We start from the raw sequence: 22071 nt of genomic DNA on the forward strand, positions 1-22071 counted from the left end.
CAAACATAGACCCATATCACTTTTAAGTATAAATATGAAATTCCTAAGTAAAATATTACTAGAATGAATTCATCAGTATTTAAAAATTTTATCTGTCTTCAAAAATTAAGGCTTATTCCAGGAATGGAACAGTGTTTTCAAATACATTAGCTTACTTTATTATATCTATAGGAAAAGAAAAACATGATCTCAGAGCATCAAATGTATCATTATACAAAATTCAACGTCTGTTTTGTTTTTGAATACAAAGTACAGCAAAATGGACATTGTTTCAAACCCAAAAACAGTTTTATATTCTATGGTGAAGCAATAAAAATATTTCTTTAAATGCCAGAGAAGGTAAAGATACCCACCATTATTATTGTTATTTACCTTTAAAAAAAGTCAGCCAATGCAATTAGACATGGAATCAGAACATGGCATGTAAATTTTGAGATGGAGAGATAAAATCATTAATTGTACATAACATGATTATAAACTTGTAAAATAAAAAGGAGTCAACTGAATACTATCAGGAATTTTAAGAAATTTTGGCTGGTAAGAAAATAAAAATGTAATAACTTCCTCCTAGAATTGTAATAAGTATTAAAAATGGTATAAAAGTCCTTTATCCAGTAACCTGCTTGGAAAGGAGAGTGCTTGACTGACATGAGAAACTAGATCTCGCCAGTGACATGATGGAACAAGTGTGCACAGACACAGCCATGGTAGTATTCTCGGATGGGAAGGCTCAATAGTGATAATGAAGCATCCATCTTATATAAAAACTGCTGTTTGAAATGTTAACCCTGCTATTTTGGCTTCTGTAAACGCTTGCTTGCTTAAATAATAAGGAAAAGAAGACTACTCCCATTCCAGGGAGGCCATAAACTGTGCCCCAGACAGTTGTCAGTGCTGACACCAGGTCAGGCCTTGAGATAGGGTCTCATGGCCCCTTCCCAGCACGCAGGCCTTCTTTCCCAGAAGGCCCGGAAGTCTCATTCCAAATTTGGGAGACAAAGGAGCTAGGTAAAGTATAAATAGAAAAGGTTTCCTCCATGTGGGGGGGCCCAGAATTTGAAAGGCACATTTTTCTGTGGCCCTGCCCTTAATAAAATGTAACTCCCTTTCTCTAAGCATGGCTTGGTTTCTTCTGGTCTTCTGTAACAATAAGAACATTAACTTTTTCATAGTAATAAAAATAAAATTCATATAAATTTAGTCAGAGTTTGGATCTTAGCCTTATTCTAAGTAATCCATTAGTAAGACTAAACTCCGTAATGCAAAGGGAATTTTGAAAATAAAAATGAGGAAAACTTTGATTTAACACAAACTAAAATATACTATAAAGCTGAAAATAGCATGACACTGGTACAACAATAGTCTGAATACTGGAATAAAATTTTAAAAGAAATATAGATGAATATATAATTTTGGAGCGGGTGGAAAATGTACCTTACATCAGAAGCAGAGAGTGTGAAGGGAAATCCTATGTATTTTACCATATTTTAATATTCAAAATGAAACAATTTCACCTTATATTCTATATCATAATAGCAAACTAACAAAGAAAAATAAAATTTAAAAATAGAACGCAAGTTACAGAATTGAAGAATGTTCTTGTAACTAAATAATAAAGGTTAATTAACACTCTTAATATGTGAAAGAGCTTTTACATATTAATCACAAATAAAATGTGACCATCCCAATAGACAAATAAGATAAGGTCATGAAGAATTCACCAGAGAAAAATACATGTGAAAAATGTCCGACTGCAGAAATTGACAAATTGCAAATAAAAACAATAAGATACTACTTAAATAGATCTTTTAAAATGAGAATAATCAGCATTCACCATGTTTGGGAAAACAAGCATCCTGTGTTAAACGGATGTGAGGAGGAGTAACAGGTACATGCTTTGAGAGGAGTAACTGGGAACAATGCATGCGTGTGGGTGTGGGTGTGTACATAGAGTAGCATTCTAAAAATGGATCTTCCTTTTGATCCAGCAATTTCACTTGTAGGTTTTATTCCCCAAGGAGGAAAATAAACAATCTAGCTCTTTTATAAATACTAATGATCTATAGCTCCATGTTTTTGTTAGGTCTGAGCAGAGCAAGACACTCACCAGGGCAGAAAGCTCCGGATGCTGAGCAGGGGCAAAACTGGGGAAACAAGGACCTGGCCCCCAGGGTAACCTATCCTCCCCTATATCGCTGGTCATGCGCTCTGGACCCCTGCTCTTTCATATCACTGGTCATGTGATTGATACTCTCCCCTGACCTTTCCCCCTCTAGCATATCATTGATCATGTGGTTTACACCCCTGACCTTTTCCTCCTTGGAGATAACATCTACGCCTCAGGTGTATTGCATCTCCAGGCCCAGAAAATCAGCAAAACCAGACATGTGATGCCATGGCTGCCTCAGAACCAGCTACATTGACTATTGACCCCGGGCCCTGGCACTGACCAATCAGTGGAGGCCAGGACCCTGAAAGAGCTCACCTGGAAAGCTGATGAGTATTCTATGAGGACCCTCCCCTGGGACCTCCCCGAAGATTCCCACCTGCAGGAGCGAGATAAACACACGGGGACAAAGGAGTCCGCCCATGCCATTCCCTTCCCCCTCCTGCCCTCTAAGAGACCCCGACCAGGGGACAATGGGCAGTGGCAGCTCCCCCCACGCTAACCCCCTGAACCTGTCTCCAAGGCCCCCTTTGGGCCAGAGCAGCCCAGCCTGGGCTCTCCTGCTGCTGCCTCCACACCCTTCCCTGTTGCATGGTCCTAGGTACATTTTTGCTGCCATCATGGACCCAATACCCTTTGGCTCAGTGCCTTGTAGCCCTTCCCCTTGCTTATCCCCATCCCTTATCCTCTTTTCCTTAAATAAATTCAATTTTTCTTTATCCACCATCTGAGATGGCTATTTAGCCTGCCCATGTACCACCAAGTTAACCTTTCATTTTTTAAAACATTTCAAGTAAATTTATTTTTAGTCATAGCATCAATGAAATTCTGTATGACATTTTCCCCTTTATCATTGTTTCAGGGGCGTAAAGCTAATCCATGCAGGTCAAAAACCATGGTTTATAATTTCCAAATATTTTCCATGACATTCATTGAATGAAGAAAACAAACTTAAAAACAATATTAAAGATACAACGGGAAGAACCTAAAACTGTTCTAAAAAAATAAAGTCTATTAAAAAAATACACCAAGACATGACCTGCCTTTTAATTTGGATTGAAAAATAAAAAATAAAAACTTAATTCACCTAAACTAAATTAAAAATGCACTATTAGCTGCAACTTAATTTGCAGTGGGACTGGGCCCGAGAAAGGGTTAGATTAGACAGGTGAGGCTGGAACCACCTCTTCTCAGTTACATGCTGATGGCAAGTAGGCACATTCCGGCAAGGGTCTTAGCAGAGGGAAGCAGAAACAAAGAGTGGTTAGTACCGGTGACCCGAAGCTCCAGGAATTGCACGATTTGGAGTCACACCTGTAATCTGCTGCGTCATGGAGAATTTCAGAGGTCTGCAGTGTGGCCTGTTGAAAACAAAAATGCTATGCTATGCAGGGGTGCTGTGCCCTGAGGGTGTAATATCAGTTTATTTTAAGTAAACAGCCATTATCAGGATTCATAAGGGGAATAATTAACTGTATTGTGAGCTTTTTAAAAATAATAGAAAATAAATGGCCACTTACTGGTTGTTTTGAAATGCTAATCAATTTCCATGGGATCATTTTCAGTGAGTCAAGTTTATTCCTCCAAAAGCTAGTTTTGCAAATAAAGTTCAGTATGCAGATCAAAGTTGCTCATTTGTAGATCTTTTCAACACATGCTAGATGGGAAGGGAAGGTTCTTAATTGAAGAGATTTCCTCCACCACCTCCTCAGGCTGGGCTCTTGTTGCCACCACAGGGCAAGGTTAGCACCAAGTCCCTGGGCACATCAGTCGTTTTTAAGGAACAAATTCCACGTTGAAAACAGTGGGCAGGATCATCTGTAAACTGGGGGTGGGAAGGTACACACAAAGTAAAAATGAAATTGTGGCGCGGTGAGGGGGAATTCCCTTTGGAAAGGACTTTGACATTTTAAAATTCGGGCATTGTTTTCCTTTCAATTGTTAACTGAACACGCACCCTTCCCTGTCTGGTCCGTCTGGGAAAGCGACGACCGGAAGGACGCTGTCGAGGCTTGACACTCGGCACCACTAAAACCTTCCTCCTCCCTGCACGACCTCCGGATTCTTGCCCAGTGTCTCCAACTCTCTTCCCTAGGATCACAATATGCACATACATTTAAAAAATAAAACCATCCCAAGCATAAAGTGTCATCCCCTCTTCGCCTTTTCCCTGGCTCTTTCCTGCCCACCAGCCCTGGCCCGCCCTCCTCCCACCCTCCCCACCGAGGCCCGGAGGCCCAGCCTGGCTTCTCTGCAGCAGGTGCATCTGTCCCTCCAGAAATGTCACCTGCTTGGCCCGCCCTCCATAACGTCAGGGTGGTGGAGGGACAGAGAATCTGGCCGGTGTGGGAGGGGTGCAGCCTGCCCAGCTAATCTCCAAAAAAGTTTCCATTCCTGGTGGGAGAGCTGCCATGTAAGTGTGTGCGTGTGCGTGTGCGTGTGCATGTGCGTGTGCATGTGCGTGTGCGTGTGCACACACACAGAGGCAGCACCCCCCCCCCCCCCCCCCCCGCAGGCCCGCTCTACCTCTGGTGGACTAGTTCCCAGTTCCCGTACAATAATCACAGTTTTGTGAAAGCCTGTTTGCTAGCGCCAGCGCCTCACTCCCCTCCGGTGAGAAGATTTGCAGTGAACAGCCTTGTCCCCACCGGCCTCTGGCTCAGTCCAACCAGTTCCGCTGAACACGGAAGAGCCCAGTGAAAGACAAATAAACAAAAAACCTCACCGGGCAGTCACGTCTGGGGGAGGCCACAGACCGGGAGACCTTCTGACGTTGGGAAGGCACAGGCTCCCGGGAGCTGGACCCCCCGCCGGCTTCTGTCCCGCAGCCGTCTTCAGAGGAGGCCTCCAGCCCGCCGTGAGGGTGTCTCCATGGCCGCTACCGACACCACGTTCTGTGTTTGGGATGAGAATAGCTCAGCAGCAATTGGCTTCTTTTTACTCTCATTTTAAAGCTCCTTTCTCTCCACCTTTGAAGTGTGGAGAGCTCTCTTAGTCACCAGCCTTTGTGAATGGCAAATGTTAATCATAAGAATTTATTTTCTGTGCTAACAACTGTTTTCCTTGGAGAGCTTTTCTTTCTTTCTTTCTTTCTTTCTTTTTTTTTAAATCATTTAGACAGAACTTTAAAAAAAGATATAAATTAAATCAGATTGTTGAGAAATTTCCCCAGGGAACACGCCTTCATTTGTAAGAACCCCCTGATCTCTGAAATGCTCAGAGAGAAAACACTTAACACTAAGACAGTAAGTCAAAGAGCATTTGCTGGAGAGATTTTATTCCAGGGTACGAAACGTAAGTAATAAGAAGAAGGAGGTAGGACAGGAATCCTGCGGACTCCAGGAAGGCCTGCTCCCCGCGGAGCGCTGCGCCTGCCCTGGGGCTGCGAGGGGTTTGTGCAGAGCTCCGATCAGCAGGTTTAATATGTGGATTGAGATCAATTTTTTCTTATGGCAAATCTATACGCTATTCTTCGTCTTCATTTGGTGCTATTTGCTGAGTGGCTGTTACTCAGGGGCAAAGGTCGCTCTCCGGCAGGTGAAGCCGCCGAGTAATCTTTTCCTCCCGCAAGAGGGTGTGAGATATTAAATCACACTTGACGGACCTGAGGCGCAGCGACTTCATCCATATTTTATCTGCTGTAAATGTAATACCACAGCACTTTTTAGGGTGATGTATTTATTAACTGGCTGGGGATGAGCCATACAGAAATCCAGTTTGTTCAGGAAAATGAAATGAAGACAGTCTGACAAGTTTATGAAGTTAGCACAATAGCTATTTATTACTTTTTAAACACACAGTCTGTGGAAATGTCTTCAGCAGTGTTTGTTCAATAAATGCATAATGCTTTCTGAATCATCTCGGCGGTTTTTGTCTTTGGATTTTAATGAAGTCTTTTCTCTTAATGTGATCTGCTGGCCTCGCCCGCTGTGGCTTGGTTTCCGTGGCTTACCTGTGCTCTTTGTTCTGCATGGGCTGCCCTGTGGAACTGTGGGACATGAGATCACAGTGAGACCTGCTGCAGCCAGTCTCCTGAACCGTAAGGCAGTTGACAAACTATTTCAGAGTGACAGTTGCCAAGAGCACTGCTTCTCTCAATTCCTTGCCTTTTCTTTTCCTCTGTGTCCGTCAGTAAAAGCAATCCCGCGTGTCTCAGAGCATTTGTGCTCCCAAACCCTATTTTACCTACAGAGAAATCACAGGCCTTGCTCTTCCATCACAGGCTGGCCCCACGTGCCCTTTGTCTGGTGTCGTGAAATGTCAGCTGCTCATTGAGAGGGAGAACGAGGTCTGGTGCATTTATTTCTATAGCCATTAAGTCTGATAAAACTTTCTTTCCCTTTCCTTTCTTGAAAGATAAAATCTTGAGAACCCGGGCTGAGTCTCAACTTCTGTAAGTTCTCGTTGAGTGGGGACAGCATTCTTGTGGTTATAATGGCTGCCTTCTTGTTTTCATTGTAGATCATTTTCATTGGTGCGCTCTGGCTTTCGGTCAATTTGATCATCAGCTTGCAGCTGATATCGCTAAAGAAATCAGGAAGGCCCTATACTTTACCCTGGGGGCTAGGTTCACGTGTTCCAATCCCACAAAGTGGAACTGGAGTAGTGGGTCTCAAAGTGTTTAGACCTGTAGCCCCTGGGAACGCCTTGGCCTTGAGAACTCTCTGGCCCCGCCCACTGAGTCAGAACTCGGGGGAGGGTGAGCTGCAGTCCAGGCTTTAGCAAGCCCTCCAGGTGTCCCTGAGACCTGTTCAAGTGTGAGAATCACTGACTCGTCTTGATGAACTGCAAGCCAATGACCCGTTCATAATGCTGGGCCCTGGCGTTGCCCGTCCCTGCTATAGCCACTGCTTCCATGTGCTGGACCAGGACCCCAGGGTGAGCACAGACCTGGCTGCCTTAAGAATCACTGCTCTGCCAAGTCCATTCCAGTGGCAGATAGGAATTCTGTTGGATGACCCCAGATACTCGGAATCCTCTCTTGGCATGGCTTGCTGAAAGGTGACTCTTTCTTGCTTTAGGAAGGGGAAGGGCAAAGGAACTAACTTTTTTTTGAGAAAAATAATACTGATATCATTAAATCTCTTTAAAAGTTAAGTCCTCAACTTTATTATTTTTTTTAATCCTCAACTGAGGACATGCTTAGAGAGAGGAAGTGTGAGAAAGAGAGAGAAACGCCAAGATGAGGTAATCATTGATTGGTTGCCTTCTGTATGTGCTGGACCAGGACTGAGCCCGAAACCCACATATGTTCCCAGACCAGGAATAGAATCTGCAACCGTTTGGTGCAGGGGACAACACTCAACCAACTGAGCCACCTGGCCAGCCCAAGTCCTACAACTTTTTCATAATGTGGTGCTGTACTTATTTATGTCCCTTTGGCCTTCATGAAAAATTTACCCCTGTAAATAAGATTAAGATATTTTTAAGAAACATTTCAATTCAATCTGGAATGCACTGTTTTCTTTTTCTGTGGCATGATTTTGAAGCAAACAGAATACATAGGGGATGCTTCAAACCTATCTTATTATCATCTTAAAAAATATATTAGCTCTTTTTACCTTCCTGAGTGCATCATTCCAAGATGCATTCAACTCTTTCTTTGATATTTTTTTCCTCTCTGCAGCCCTGAAAGATGCAGATCTCAGGCCTCTGAAGGAAAGCATCAAACTGAATTGTCGGAGCATGAGCTTTGGGTCCAACACTCTGAGGAATTGATTGCATAACAGTGGGTATGCCAAAAAAAAAAAAAAAAGGGTTACTATAGCACTAGAAATTCAAAAAAACAAGGTAAATTCTCCAACTTTTGGGATGCATCTGGGATTCACAATTTATAACTTAAATAGAACCACAATCTGATGTCTGACCTGCATTGTTTCTTTCTTTTTATAAAAAAAAATACATTTTGAGGAAGGGAGAGGGAGAGAGGGACAGAAACAGCAATGATGAGAGAGACTGAATCATTGATCAGCTGCCTTCTATATGCCCCCTACTGGGGATCAAGCCTGTAACCCCGGGTGTGTGCCCTGACCTGAAATTGACACGTGACCTCCTGGTTCATGGATTGACGCTCAACCACTGAGACACACGGGCTGGGCCTGAATTGTTTCTTTTAATAAGAAAATGTGTTCTGCTTAAGAAGGTCACATCCACCGAAAGGAAACATACTGAAAGGAGAAAAATTAAATTAATTTTCATGGCCTCAGCCTCTGAAATGGGTTAGTGCCATCTACTCCAGGCTAACAGCAAAGCTTTCGTTTTTAAAAAAATTCTGGCCCTCACCAGTTTGGCTCAGTGGATAGAGCATTGGCCTGTGGATGGAAGGTTCTGGGTTTGATTCTGGCCAAGGGCATATGCCCGGGTTGTGGGCTCAATCCCCAGTAGGGAATGTGCAAGAGGCAGCCGATCAATGATTCTCTCTCATCATTGATATTTCTCTCTCTCTCTCCCCTCCTCTCTGAAATCAATAAAAATATATTTTAAAAATATGAACATATTTTAGGGTATACATATGACATTTTTATAATCCTGAGCATTAGCAGCTGAAAGCAGAAGAAAAATCTACTTAGTAAGTTAACCTATTATATAAAGCAGTGTTGTTTTCAAACAGCTGATTGTGACCCAATTGTACTCATGAAATCAATTTTGTTGGTCATGATCTGCAATAAAAAAATTAAATTGAATGGACAAACTAGACTAAGACTAAAGTAAAATACAATAGACAGTAACAGAATACATATAATATATAGTGAGGCTAAGTATTATTTTGGGAAAACTTGTTTTAGTATAAATACTTGCATAACAATTTGTTTTAGTATGAGTCTTGATAAAAATACTGATACTAAATAGAGTGATGGATATTTATAGTTAGTGGCCCTTATTATTAGTGTGATTTGTCTGGCATTCTCTTACCTTTAACAAGAATAAAATACTCCCCCCAAAAAAGTTTTAGACTAGAGGTTGTTGAAAGAAGAGGGGTATAGATAGGTAGTGTTAAAACATTAAGCTTAATGTAGTTTTTGGATACCTTGATTCATCCATTTATTCATGTATACATTAGTAAAACTTGAGTAAATTAATAAATTTCTCTGTTCTTCAGTTTCCTTATCTGTAAAATGCCACTGACAATAGAACCTATGTATTAAGTTACTGTGAGGATTAAAATTGCTAATGTATGCAAAGTGCTTAGAATAGTAAAAGTAGTAAGTGTTAGTTATCAATATAAATATGATCTATATTTAATGCTTGCCTGTTATGTATAACACATAGTGCTAGGTTCATGGGGAATTCAAAATGATTATCCATTTTAATCTATGACCCTTCATAGAAGGGGCCTTTACATCAAGCTTCTATAAAATACCTTTGGGAATAAGTGAAAATGAAGGGGATGCTATTCATGTTGTTTATTTAAGAAGTATATATGTATGTATATATGTATGTGTTCTGTGAAGGAGAAAGCAAAGGACAAGTCAAGACTTTGGACTCGAGGTTTCAGAGTGGAAGAATGTGAAGACCATGCTGCCCTTGTCAAGCTGGGCGACCTTCTTCGAGACTCTTCACCTTGCAGAATGACCCTCATTTGTGCAATGGAGATCTGGGCTATAATTTCCAAGGCCCCTTCTGCTATGGACTGAACTGTGTCCCCCCAAATTCACATGTCGAAGCCCTAACTCCAATGTGACTGTATCTGAAGATGGGAGGGGGCACCACTGAACCCAGTATTAGGAGGTGTGGGGGGTGGTGGAGGGGGAGGAGTCCTAATCTTATAGGACTACTGTTCTTATAAAGGGAAAGGGATGTCAAAGATCTTCCTCTCTCTCTGCCCCCCGCCCCCGACACACACACACAGAAAGGCTGTATGAGGCTGCAGTGAGAAGTCAACCATCGAATGCCAGGAAGAGAGAGCTCATCCTCAAAGGAGATCGCATCAGTTGGAACCCTGATCTAGGACTTCTGTCCTCCAAAACTGTAAGAAAATAAATGTCTGCTGTTTGAGGCATCCAGTCCCTGATACCTGATAGCCAGGCCTGAGCTGACTGACGTTTTAAAGGCGGCTACGCCGGTGTGGAGACCGGCCCGCTGTCTCCCTCTCCCTTCCTCTGGCCCAGTTCCATGACTTGGAATTTTCTCTCTGGGATGGCAGTCAGTCCAGAAGCACAGGCAGGACGCCTGCTCCAGGGGACATGCATCCCATGCTTGAATAGTTCTCTCATTAGCTTCCCTATCCCAGCACACTCCCCTCACTAACTGTACACTCACCTGCTTTCCCCACAAAGGACTGGCTGAGGACAATTTCAGTGTGCTGTACATATTTATATTTCTCAGGACAAAACAGTGCCCACATTGGCTTCAGCAGTGTCAATTCATGTCCACCTGGTATCTATGAATGTGATCTTATTTGGAAATTGGGTCTTGGCAGATGTAACCAAATTACAATGAGGTCATACTGGATTAGGGTGGGCCCTAAATCTAATTTATAGGAAGAGGGAAATTTGGTGATAGACAAACAGGGGCGAATGTCATGTGAAAATGGAGATGGGGACTGGAGTGATACAGACAAAGCTGAGGAACACCAAGGATTGCTGGCAACCGCCAGAGGTAGGAGAGGGAGGCAAGGAAGGGTTCCTCTCTGGAGCCCGAGGGAAGCAATCGAGTACAAACTGTGAAACACAGCACACCCAGACAGGAGACAGTGATCATCCCTGCGGGAGGCCTGTGGGCTGGGCATTGCAGGTGAAGACAGGGAAGCAGAGAGAACAGGCCTCCAGCCGGCCAATGGCCTGCGGCCTACGCGGTGTCCTGATGCCGAGAGTGATGAAGTGCAGGAGGAAGGGAGCAGCATGCAGGAGATGCTGGGGGATGAGACTGGCGAGATGAGTTGGAGCCATTTCATGAGGAGTTTATGCTTTACACTGAGATGATTGGAATGAAAGGAGAAAACCTAATGTATTGTTTTTTATAAAGGTGATTTATGGCATGTCGAAGAGTTGGGTGATTGATCATGGAGTAGGACCTCAAAGAAAACTATTTCCTTTGTCTAAAGTCCCCAAGGTTCTGGTCTAACATTATGGGGAAGAAAATTGATGTTAAGGTGAAAGTTGAATTTTTACAAGAGTTTTATTTTCTGTTAAAATAACACTAATCAGAAGAGTTGATTTTTGAGAACGAGTGTGGAACAACTTCGTAAGAAAGCTGCTGACATTGCCTGTGTCCTCAGTGCTTTACACGGTCCCATTTGGTCCCTGGCTATGCTGGAGGGTGGTGCGTGGGGATGGTGATGCCCATTTGATCAAAGGAGACATGTAGGGTTCAGAGCAGGTGAGTTAGTTGAATGTTGTGTTTTTTTTTTTTGTTTGTTTGTTTCTTTTTTAATGTTCATCTGCCAATCTCCTCTCCTTTATCAACCATCAGCTTGTTCTTTAAATCTACAGGTCTGTTTCTGTTTTGTTTTGTCCACTCATTTTTTCCCAGATTCCACGTATAAGTGAGGTCCTATGGTATTTGTCTTTCTGTGACTTATTCCACTTCGCATAATATTCCCTAATCCATCCATGTTGGCTCAAATGGCAAGAGTTAATTTTTTATGGCTGAGTAATATTCCAGAGTGCGTTGTGTGTGTCACAGCTTCTTTATTTACTCATCCACTGATGGACATCTAGGCTGCTTCCATACCTGGGCTGCTGAAAATAATGCTGCAATGAATATAAGTTAGCATATATCTTTTCAAATTAGTGTTTTTGTTTTCTTCTGATACATACCCAGAAATGAAATTGCGGGATTGTATGGCAGCTCTGTTTTTAATTTTTTGAAGAATCTCCATACTGTTTTCCATAGTGGCTAACTGGTCTGCATTCCCACCAACAGTGTATGAGGGCTCCTTTTTCTCCATATTCTCACCAACAATTTTTGATTGTTGATTTATTGATTATAGCCATTCTGACAGGTGTGAGGTGATATCTCATTGTGGTTTTAATTTCCATGTCCCTGATGATTAGTGACATTGAACATCTTTTCATATGTCTATTGGCCACCTATTGTCCTCATGGGAGAAAGGTCTATTTAAGTCCCCTGCCCATTTTTTAAATGGAATTGTTTACTTTTTTGAGGTAAGTTATATGAGTTCTTTAAACTTTTGGATATTAACCCCTTATCAGATGTATCATATGCAATTATCTTTTCCCATTTAGTAGGTGTCTCTCTATTTCGGTGGTGGTTTCCTTTGCTGTGCACACAGGTAGTTGAGTGTTTTGTGCAGAGGGTTGAACTAGGAATCTGAGGGCTGTGTCCACAGCAGCCTTCTTTGTTGTGTATTTCTGGGGTGACCTGCGTTATAATCCCTCTGTGCTCTGCTTTAGAGTTGGGGACGCCACCGTGTATTTATTTAATCAAATTCAATGAGGGAAGGCCTGAGCGTCTGCATTCTGGAAGCCATTAAAGGTGATTTCTCAGGTTCACATATCCCGAGCTGTCCCTGGGGCGGAGTGACATGGAGGGAAGTGGGGATAGAGCTGCCTTTGTGTGTGTCCCGAAGTTTGGATCCTTGTTCCACATCATGAAAAGCCAAGTGGGAAAGTCATTTTCATGTTTAAGGGGGATCTGATGGGGGAAGGGGAAGGTGAGAGGGAACAGGACCAAAGGAAGGAGGAAAGGGGGATCTGTGGGATGAGAAAGGCAAATGGGGCGGAGAAAGGACATGAATGAGCAATTGAAGCGGCAGGAGCCATGCCACAGGGCCTGTCTCAAAGGAGAGAGAGATCAGACATTTCACCCTCATTGGCTTTCCTTTCCCTGGATGAGCCCCCACCATCCCCCACGCTCTACCTCCTTCACCGAGCGGCAGATGCGAGGGTGTAGAAAGTTCATGGCCACAGAGCATGAGGGGAGCCGGTCAGGGAGGATGGGTGCTTTTTTCCTTCGCAGAAAATGATGGGAAAAAATAGCCCCCTCTCCCCGTTCACCCAAACTACACAGCACAGGACAGTCAACGGCCCCATTTCAATTCCTTTCTATTCAGCTCAAATGAGAGAGTCAGATCCTCTTGTCCACATGGAACACCCCCGCAGGTGATTTGATGTGCATCCCTACTTAATAACCCCGGGCTGGATCGTTTTGAGGGCCCTTTGCACTCCGACAATGGACTTTTACCCAGTGTTCTTGTGCAAATGTCCCAGGTGTGTGGGGAGGAATTTCCTCCGGCTTTAGGATCTGAAATGGAAGGCTTGGGGTTTCCTGGTATGTAGGTCAATGTTCTCCTCCCACGCTGTCTGCGGCACTGTTTTAAGCGTGGCCTGATTTGACCCGAGGAGCGGGGCTGTGGAGTGCAGTCCCTCCTTTCAGAATACAGCGCGGCTCCTCGCAGCTCGGGGGAGAAGACTTTAATGCTGAGGTCCCCAGAGAGCTTGTTCGCCCGTGAGGCCGGGAATTACACTCCCCTCAGAAATAGGCTTCAGCAAGAACGGGCCAGGGAAGCAGAGTCCTTCAGCGTCCGATGAGCTGGTACACGGTAGAGGCAGCCACAGGCAGCCTGCCTGTGCTGAGGTGCCTGCAGATGGCAGTGGAGTCAGGCGGGGAGAGTGGGGGTTGGGCAGGGAGAGTGGGGAGCTGGCACCCCGGGGAAGCTGCCCTGCATGTGGTGGGTGCCAGGGCAACCAGGAGGGGTTCGAGGGGGGCTCAACTTTGTTAACAGCTGCTATGATCTGAATGTCTGCATCTCCCAAAATTCATACGTTGAAACCTAATCCCCAATATGAGAGCATTAGAAGGGGGGCCCTTGGGAAGTGATTAGGTCAAGAACAAAACCCTTGTGGATGGGATTGCTGCTCCTCTCAAAGGGGCTCCTGAGAGCTTCCTCCCTCCTCCACGTGCCGACACCGGACCAGACGGGGACCAGGAGCCAGAGAGCAGGCTCTCACCAGACCCCAGTCCGCTGGCACCTCGATCTGGGGCTCCCCAGCCCCCTGACCTTCAGAAGCAGTGTTGTGCGTGAGCCTCCCAGCTCAGGGTTGCTACAGCAGCCTGGACACGCAGACACCCGCCCTCCTCACTCTTGACCCAGCTCCTCCCTGAGACCCACCTCCCTTGGTGTAGAAAAAGGAAGTGGCTTTGGCAAGAATGACTCTGCCTGAATGGCCTTTCACACATTTCTGCAGGCACGAGCTTGGGAAGATGTGTGCATATGTGTATGTGTGTCCATGCATGTGCTAGGTAGGCCAGGGGGCCTGGCCGAGTGCCCACTGTGCCTGCTCCCCATATGGACTCACTCTGTCTCAGTCAGCCTAGCCGCCATGACACACACCACAGACCAACACCACTCCACAGACTGACCCCACACCACAGACCCACACCACACCACAGACCCACACCACACCACAGACCAACACACACCACAGACCAACACTACTCCATAGACCCACACCACACCACAGACCCATACCACAGACCAACACACACCACAGACCAACACACACCACAGACCAACACACAACATAGACCAACACACACCTCAGACCAACACACACCACAGACCACACCACACCACAGACCAACACACACCACAGACCAACACACACCTCAGACCAACACACACCACAGACCCACACCACACCACAGACCAACACACACCACAGACCAACACACACCACAGACCAACACACACCACAGACCAACACACACCACAGACCACACACACCACAGACCAACACCACTCCACAGACTGACCCCACACCACAGACCCACACCACACCACAGACCAACACACACCTCAGACCAACACACACCACAGACCCACACCACACCACAGACCAACACACACCACAGACCCACACCACACCACAGACCCATACCACAGACCAACACACACCACAGACCAACACACACCTCAGACCAACACACACCACAGACCAACACCACACCACAGACCACACACACCACAGACCAACACACACCACAGACTGACCCCACACCACAGACCAACACACACCACAGACCAACACACACCACAGACCAACACACACCTCAGACCAACACACACCTCAGACCAACACCACACCACAGACCACACACACCACAGACCAACACCACTCCACAGACTGACCCCACACCACAGACCAACACACACCACAGACCAACACACACCACAGACCAACACACAACATAGACCAACACACACCTCAGACCAACACACACCACAGACCACACACACCACAGACCAACACACACCACAGACCAACACACACCACAGACCAACACACACCTCAGACCAACACACACCACAGACCAACACACACCACAGACCAACACACACCACAGACCACACACACCACAGACCAACACACACCACAGACTGACCCCACACCACAGACCAACACACACCACAGACCAACACACACCACAGACCAACACACAACATAGACCAACACACACCTCAGACCAACACACACCACAGACCAACACACACCACAGACCAACACACACCACAGACCAACACACACCACAGACCAACACACACCACAGACCCACACCACACCATAGACCAACACACACCACAGACCAACACACACCACAGACCAACACACACCACAGACCCACACCACACCATAGACCAACACACACCTCAGACCAACACACACCACAGACCGACCCCACACCACAGACCACACACACCACAAATGGACACACTCCACAGACCAACACACACCACAGACTGACCCCACACCACAGACTGACACACCACAGACTGACACACCACGACCAGCGCTCGACCAGCGGAGATTTACTCCTCACAGTTCTGGAGGCTGCAGTCTCAGACGGAGGTGCCGGCTGGTGGTTCCTGGGGGGCACTCCCTTCTGAGCTGCAGGTGGCTGACTCCTCGGTCTGTGCTCACGTGGCCTGTCCGCAGAGCAGGTTCGTGTTAGAAGTCCACCTTGTGCCGGGCACCGGGGAGATAAAGAGGAACAACTTCCCTGTCACATCCCTACAAGGCGGAGCTCTCCAATGCAAGTTCCAGTGTTTCCCGCTGCTCCCGCACTGGCGCCTCTGGATTAAAGTTCCTGATCTTCCCCCGTGTGTGGACAGGCCTTGCTCATCCATGATGATGGGGAGTCGGGGTGCCATAAATAGACGTGCTCCCCGGGTAATTTAGGGATCTTCCTGCATCAGCACTTCCTACCTCCACCCTCAGGGAACCTTCGGCAAAAGCTGTGATGTGCAGCCAAATGGACTCATTCGAGCCTCGTGCCTATTTTTCTTGCCCAGCCTGTTGTGTGGGTGTTAAAGGGACTAAATCCCAAAAGGTGGGCAGCGGCAGGGGGCACACGGAGGTTTAAAGAGTTTGCATCATCTGCCTCAACATGATCAAGATATCTTGTATTTCCTTTCAAGGAGGTAATCACAATGGCATGCCAGGGGCTGCCTGTGTGTTCACATGATATTATCATGTAGTCCTGTTAGACTGTAGTTCACTGTTGATGCAGGCAACCACTGAGCTCAAAGGAGAGCACTCAAGTATGATGGCTACCGACTATATTGTCAAGTTCAGAGTCCCTCCAAATCCTTGCACGCAAATTTGAGCAGTGATGGTACTTTGCCTCAGGTTTCCACGGATACTCCACCCAGGGCGCTTCCAGACCAGACCTGGCCTCCACCGTCTGCAATGCATCTGCTTACCTCTGGGCTCGTGAAGCCCTCTCTGACTCACACCAGCTCTGTGGCCGTTGTTGGCCATTTCTAAATTGGGTTGGTTCTGCTACACAGCCAGGAAGGTGTGTGGATAAATGAGCTCAGGCAAGTAAAAGTAAAGGCGTTTAGCACAGCCAGGCCCGCATCTCAGCAGCCAGTGTGTGTTAGCTCCAACCTCTTGTCCTTGAGTTTTCTCCCTTTTGACTTTTAGAACTGAGAAATCTCAAGCTTTTATTGCTTCAAATCGCAACAGATTCATAACCCGTTTCATTTCTTTATCTCTTTTTATGAGCTTTATAGAATAAAACAATAGGCTCATCTGAAATTAATTAGCTTTGTGAGGATCCTCACACTTAAAGAATCCAATCAGCCCGGGAGTGTCCACTCCTTTGTTTAGGTCCTTTCTGCTGAGGGCGCTAAGTCATCGTTGCTTACTCACTGTTGTGAGCACTGCTGGGATGGGGCAATAAAGTGACACCTGAACAAAAACAAATTCCCCAGGAAAGGATTTACAAATGGAAGCGCCATTCTGACAAGAGTTCCATCTGTAAGGCAGATGTGTGGAGGGCAGGACAAGGGAAGACGAGCTGAGAAAATGGCAGCAGATCCCTTGGCAGTGGGCTTCTGGACGGGTCCCCTCCACGTGCCCACGGGCTGGTGGCTGGGAGCACCCAGCGAGGAGTGGGCGTGGTCCCAGAACAGTCACCCCGGTTTGTTCTGGGCCGCCAGCTGGGGCGCCCCGGCCTCCACAGGACAATGAGAAGGCGTTTTCTGCTAATCTCTGGATTTTGAGTCCACTCCACAGAGAGGTGCCTCTTTCACTTCCCAGATGTTCCTGAGCGCCTGCACATGGAAATAGAATCGCCATTTTTGTTAAACAGAACTTAACTATTTTTGAAATAGTCATTTATTTGTGAAGACTATTTTATGTTAATTTAATTATAAGAAAATTGAAAAGTGCAATACATAGCTAAGCCCTTAAGGCCGGCTAATCTATTTGGATTATAACAAATATAATTTTTATTAGTTCAGTCCATTTGGATGGTAACGATTCTAACCTTTCCACAGACATTACAGAGTCTGAGTTATGGTCTATTTTTATGTAAAACCAGCCTGGAGTAGAGAAAAAAGGGAGTGCTTTTATCCGTCACTGTGCTGTGGAATCTGCATAATGAGAGCAGATCAGCTGCTCTTGGGCAGAGACGGAGCCAGGGCTCTCCGGGCTGGAAGAGGCAGCCGCACAGAGAGGTGAAATATTCTGAAAGCTCCCTTGGGTAAAATATGTTGATATGTAAGAAGTAAAGTTAATAATTTTTTCTAGCCAGCCAGACTGGAAACTCAACTACCTTAGAACACTGTGTGTACTTGGATAAAAGCAAAAAAAAAAAAAAAAAAACACCCCAAAACAAAAAAAGACCTTGAGAGACCAAAATGGTATCAGAAGTCTGAGTATCATGGCAGCGCTTTCCTTTTGCAGAAGATTCCCTGTTTCACCTGGTTTCCCGGCCGGACAGCCCACACGGCCCAGGGCAGGCTCCCGGGGGAGCAGAGCAGCGCGGCACACGCTGCGCCAGGTCGGCTGCTTCCATCCTCGCCTGCCCCCTGCTCCCTGGGTGCTGTGAGCTCCTCGGTCCCCTCCCACAGAGTCAGTGACAGTTCGGAGATGTGTGTGGGGCCGAGGAGGAGCTAATCAAGGTAAAATCCACTGAGCACCTGGCCTGGTACATAGAGAGTCAGGGTCAGCAGGCCTCATGCACTATCACCCTGCTAATGAAGGTGGGTCATTGCTTCTCTTTTTCCAAAATGTTCTTTTAATTTGTAGCCCTGGCCCATATGATGACATTACATATTATTGAACTTCTTTCCAATCTCAATTTATGCACTATTTTATGCTAAAAAATAGTTTTGAAATGTCTACATTTAAAAAAGTTAATGCAACATTTGGGGAAATTTAGGTAGATTAAGCTATGGTGCGTAAAGGAGCATCCATGGCGTGTCAGGCCCAGAGCCAGGTACCTTCAGTGTTAGGAAAGCAGGTGGTACCTCCCGCGAGTGAAAGCAGCCTGGGGGATGCCACAGGAGTATCCCAAGGCCAACACAAGGCTGCATGTTGTTCTCACCACAGCTCCATGCCCACTTTGTAGGTGAGGAGACAAAGAAGTCAAAGGCAGTCCCGGTGCCACGTGACTAGAAGTGGCACAGCCAGGGTTCAAACACAGCTCAGTACGCATCCATTAGCCACTGGCCTGGACTGCCTGTCCTCGCCAGCTTGGGCTGCTAGGCTGAGTGGCTTAAGCGACCGTCAGTCATTCCTCACAGTTATGGGGCTGGCAAGTCCACACTGGAGTGCTTGGAAAGAGAAACCTCCAGGCCATCGCATTATCCAGTTCTGTGCCTGACAGGCCGAGGTGCGAAAGGGGACCGACTTCATGCTGAACTTCCTGGACCCACACACCCACAGCCGTGCCTGGGCCCGGGGTCTCACACCCACAGCCGTGCCTGGGCCCGGGGTCTCACACCCACAGCCGTGCCTGGGCCCGGGGTCTCACACCCACAGCCGTGCCTGGGCCCGGGGTCTCACACCCACAGCCGTGCCTGGGCCCGGGGTCTCACACCCACAGCCGCGCCTGGGCCCGAGGTCTCACACCCACAGCCGCGCCTGGGCCCGAGGTCTCACACCCACAGCCGTGCCTGGGCCCGAGGTCTCACACCCACAGCCGCGCCTGGGCCCGAGGTCTCACACCCACAGCCGTGCCTGGGCCCGAGGTCTCACACCCACAGCCGCGCCTGGGCCCGAGGTCTCACACCCACAGCCGTGCCTGGGCCCGGGGTCTCACACCCACAGCCGTGCCTGGGCCCGGGGTCTCACACCACAGCCGTGCCTGGGCCCGGGGTCTCACACCCACAGCCGTGTCTGGGCCCGGGGTCTCACACCCACAGCCGTGCCTGGGCCCGGGGTCTCACACCCACAGCCGTGCCTGGGCCCGGGGTCTCACACCCACAGCCGTGCCTGGGCCCGGGGTCTGGGATGCGCTCCCTCGGGGGCGGGGGGATGCTCAGGCGCAGGCGCATTTGCCACACTCACTCTGACCCTGTTGGACGAAACTCCCTGCAGAGGCTGCAGTGGGGCCGGGAATAGGCTCAGGAGCTTGAGGCCCGGCTGCACCCTTTCTGGCCATAACCACGGGCAAGTTAGTCAGCTTCCCTAAGACGGGAGGCGGGGACAGAAAGGCACAGCAGTCATCTGTTCATGGGCAGAGGGCGGTGTCGGCCTCAAAGGCCTCAAGCTGCTGCTTGTCTTTGCGCTTGAGAAGTGGCTGAGGTGCAGCCGGACAAGAACCAACACAGACGGAGAAACGCAAAACTGGCCTTTCCTGTGCACTGCGCCAGCAGCAGTGGCCGGGAAGGGCCACCCCTGTGCCCCTCCTCCCATCAGTGGCTTCCACGTTGCCTTGGGGCTGGGCCATTGCCTTGTCGGGGCCTCTAACACTCAGCAGACGTGGAGGCAGCAGGAACTGGGTAAAGGCATGGCCAGAGGCTGCCCTCACGGGGCCGTAGGTGACGCTCAGGGCAACCCTGGAGGGATGCGCCGCGTCCCCGCCACACAGCCCCAGCCCAGCGCAGTTGACCTCGGAGGCCGGAGGACCAGGTGAGACACTGACACTCCCTAGGCGACCACACAGTTGTGAGGAAGTAGAAACTGCTCCAGCCGCTCAGCGGAGACAGGGTCTGTTGCATCCTGTCGGTGCCAGGCTCTCTAACCCTCCAGGAACACAGGAAGGCAGGTACGATCAGCCCCTTTCGTGGATCAGGAGGTGGGCTCAGTAGCTCTTTGTCTCAGGTGTCACGCCTGCTCACTGCTCTCTCCCGCCCTGCTGCCTGACTAGACCCGGGTTTTAGCTCTCCCCCATTGCCAGTGCTTATGGCGTTCTCTCTTACAAAAGCCTCCTGCAGGCCAAACCTGGTTTCATCTTGATGAATCTTTTTCCTCCTGAGCATATCAAAGTAACATAAAGGTAATTTCCTCAGTAGTCATCCTGATTAAGACAGAGAGAAGCAAGGATGCGCCACAAAAGTCGGTAGGATGTTTGAAAAAATCACTGCTGAGTGTCCAGGAGGTTCCTGGACAAGGTCCCGTGGAGCAGGCGCTGGCTGGGAGGATGGATGCGCTCGGTGCTGGCTTTGCACCAGCCCAGGGCCAGCAGACTTCGCGTCCGAGGCCAAGTAGTGCATACTTTTAGGCTTTGAGAGTGCTATGGTTTCTGCCATAACTACTCAGTATGCCCTTGTAGTGAAAGCACTCACGGGCGACACGGAAGTGAAGGGACAGAAACAAGCAGTGAGCCAGACATGATGCACGGCCTCCATGTGTGGAGCCCTGCTCTAGAGAGTGCACAGCAGCCGATATGCCCTCGACCTTGAAGAATTTAGCATCTCCTCTCCCCAGCACAATGGGACTTTGCTATTATTTTATTCCTCCCCTCCCAACATTTTCCCATTTTTCTTTCTCGCTCTCTCCTCAGCCCTGGAACATATGGAGCACTGCTTTACCTCTGGTGACCCCAAGGCGAAAGGGTGTGTTGACCCAGTATCAACTAAACTGCCGTGTCACTTTGATCAAATCTATTGCCATGTGTGCAGGAGAGTGAGGCAACATCCTCCTCCCTCCTCATCACCACCGAATATTCACTCAAAAGAAAACAAAAGGCAGTTAGATTTACTCTTTGCTAACTTTTTTCCTACTAGGTGTGCCCTCTATCACTTTTGTATTCCAACGAAGTACCAGTTAGGGAAAACTTTATAGCCTGAAATGACCTCTGTCTGGCTGGCTTTGGAGGCTTATAGGGGTGAGCAAAGGACTTTCTGCTTCTTCATAAACTTAAGAACTTTCAAGTCATACTTCACAAAATCTAATATGAAGGTGCTTCTACGGGAGCGGTGAAATAAACCACTATTGGTATTCTGTGGGATAATGGATAAAAAATGCTGTATCTCAGACAAATTAGACGTAAACAGTGGTGATGACCAGAGCCAGGCGATTTAGATGATTCAGAAGTGGCTTGTCTAATTCTGGCAATGGCTCCAATGAAGATTTTGAGTCTTTTTTTCATAAAGTGTGAGGTTGATAAAAGTAATATATTGACATTAATAAGTTATTTTCTATAAGAGCATTGGCATATCAAGAACTGTGATAATGACACTACCTCATAGGTTGTTATAAGAATAA

The sequence above is a fragment of the Eptesicus fuscus genome, chromosome 16 (assembly GCF_027574615.1).
Source record: "Eptesicus fuscus isolate TK198812 chromosome 16, DD_ASM_mEF_20220401, whole genome shotgun sequence".
NCBI lineage: Eukaryota > Metazoa > Chordata > Mammalia > Chiroptera > Vespertilionidae > Eptesicus > Eptesicus fuscus.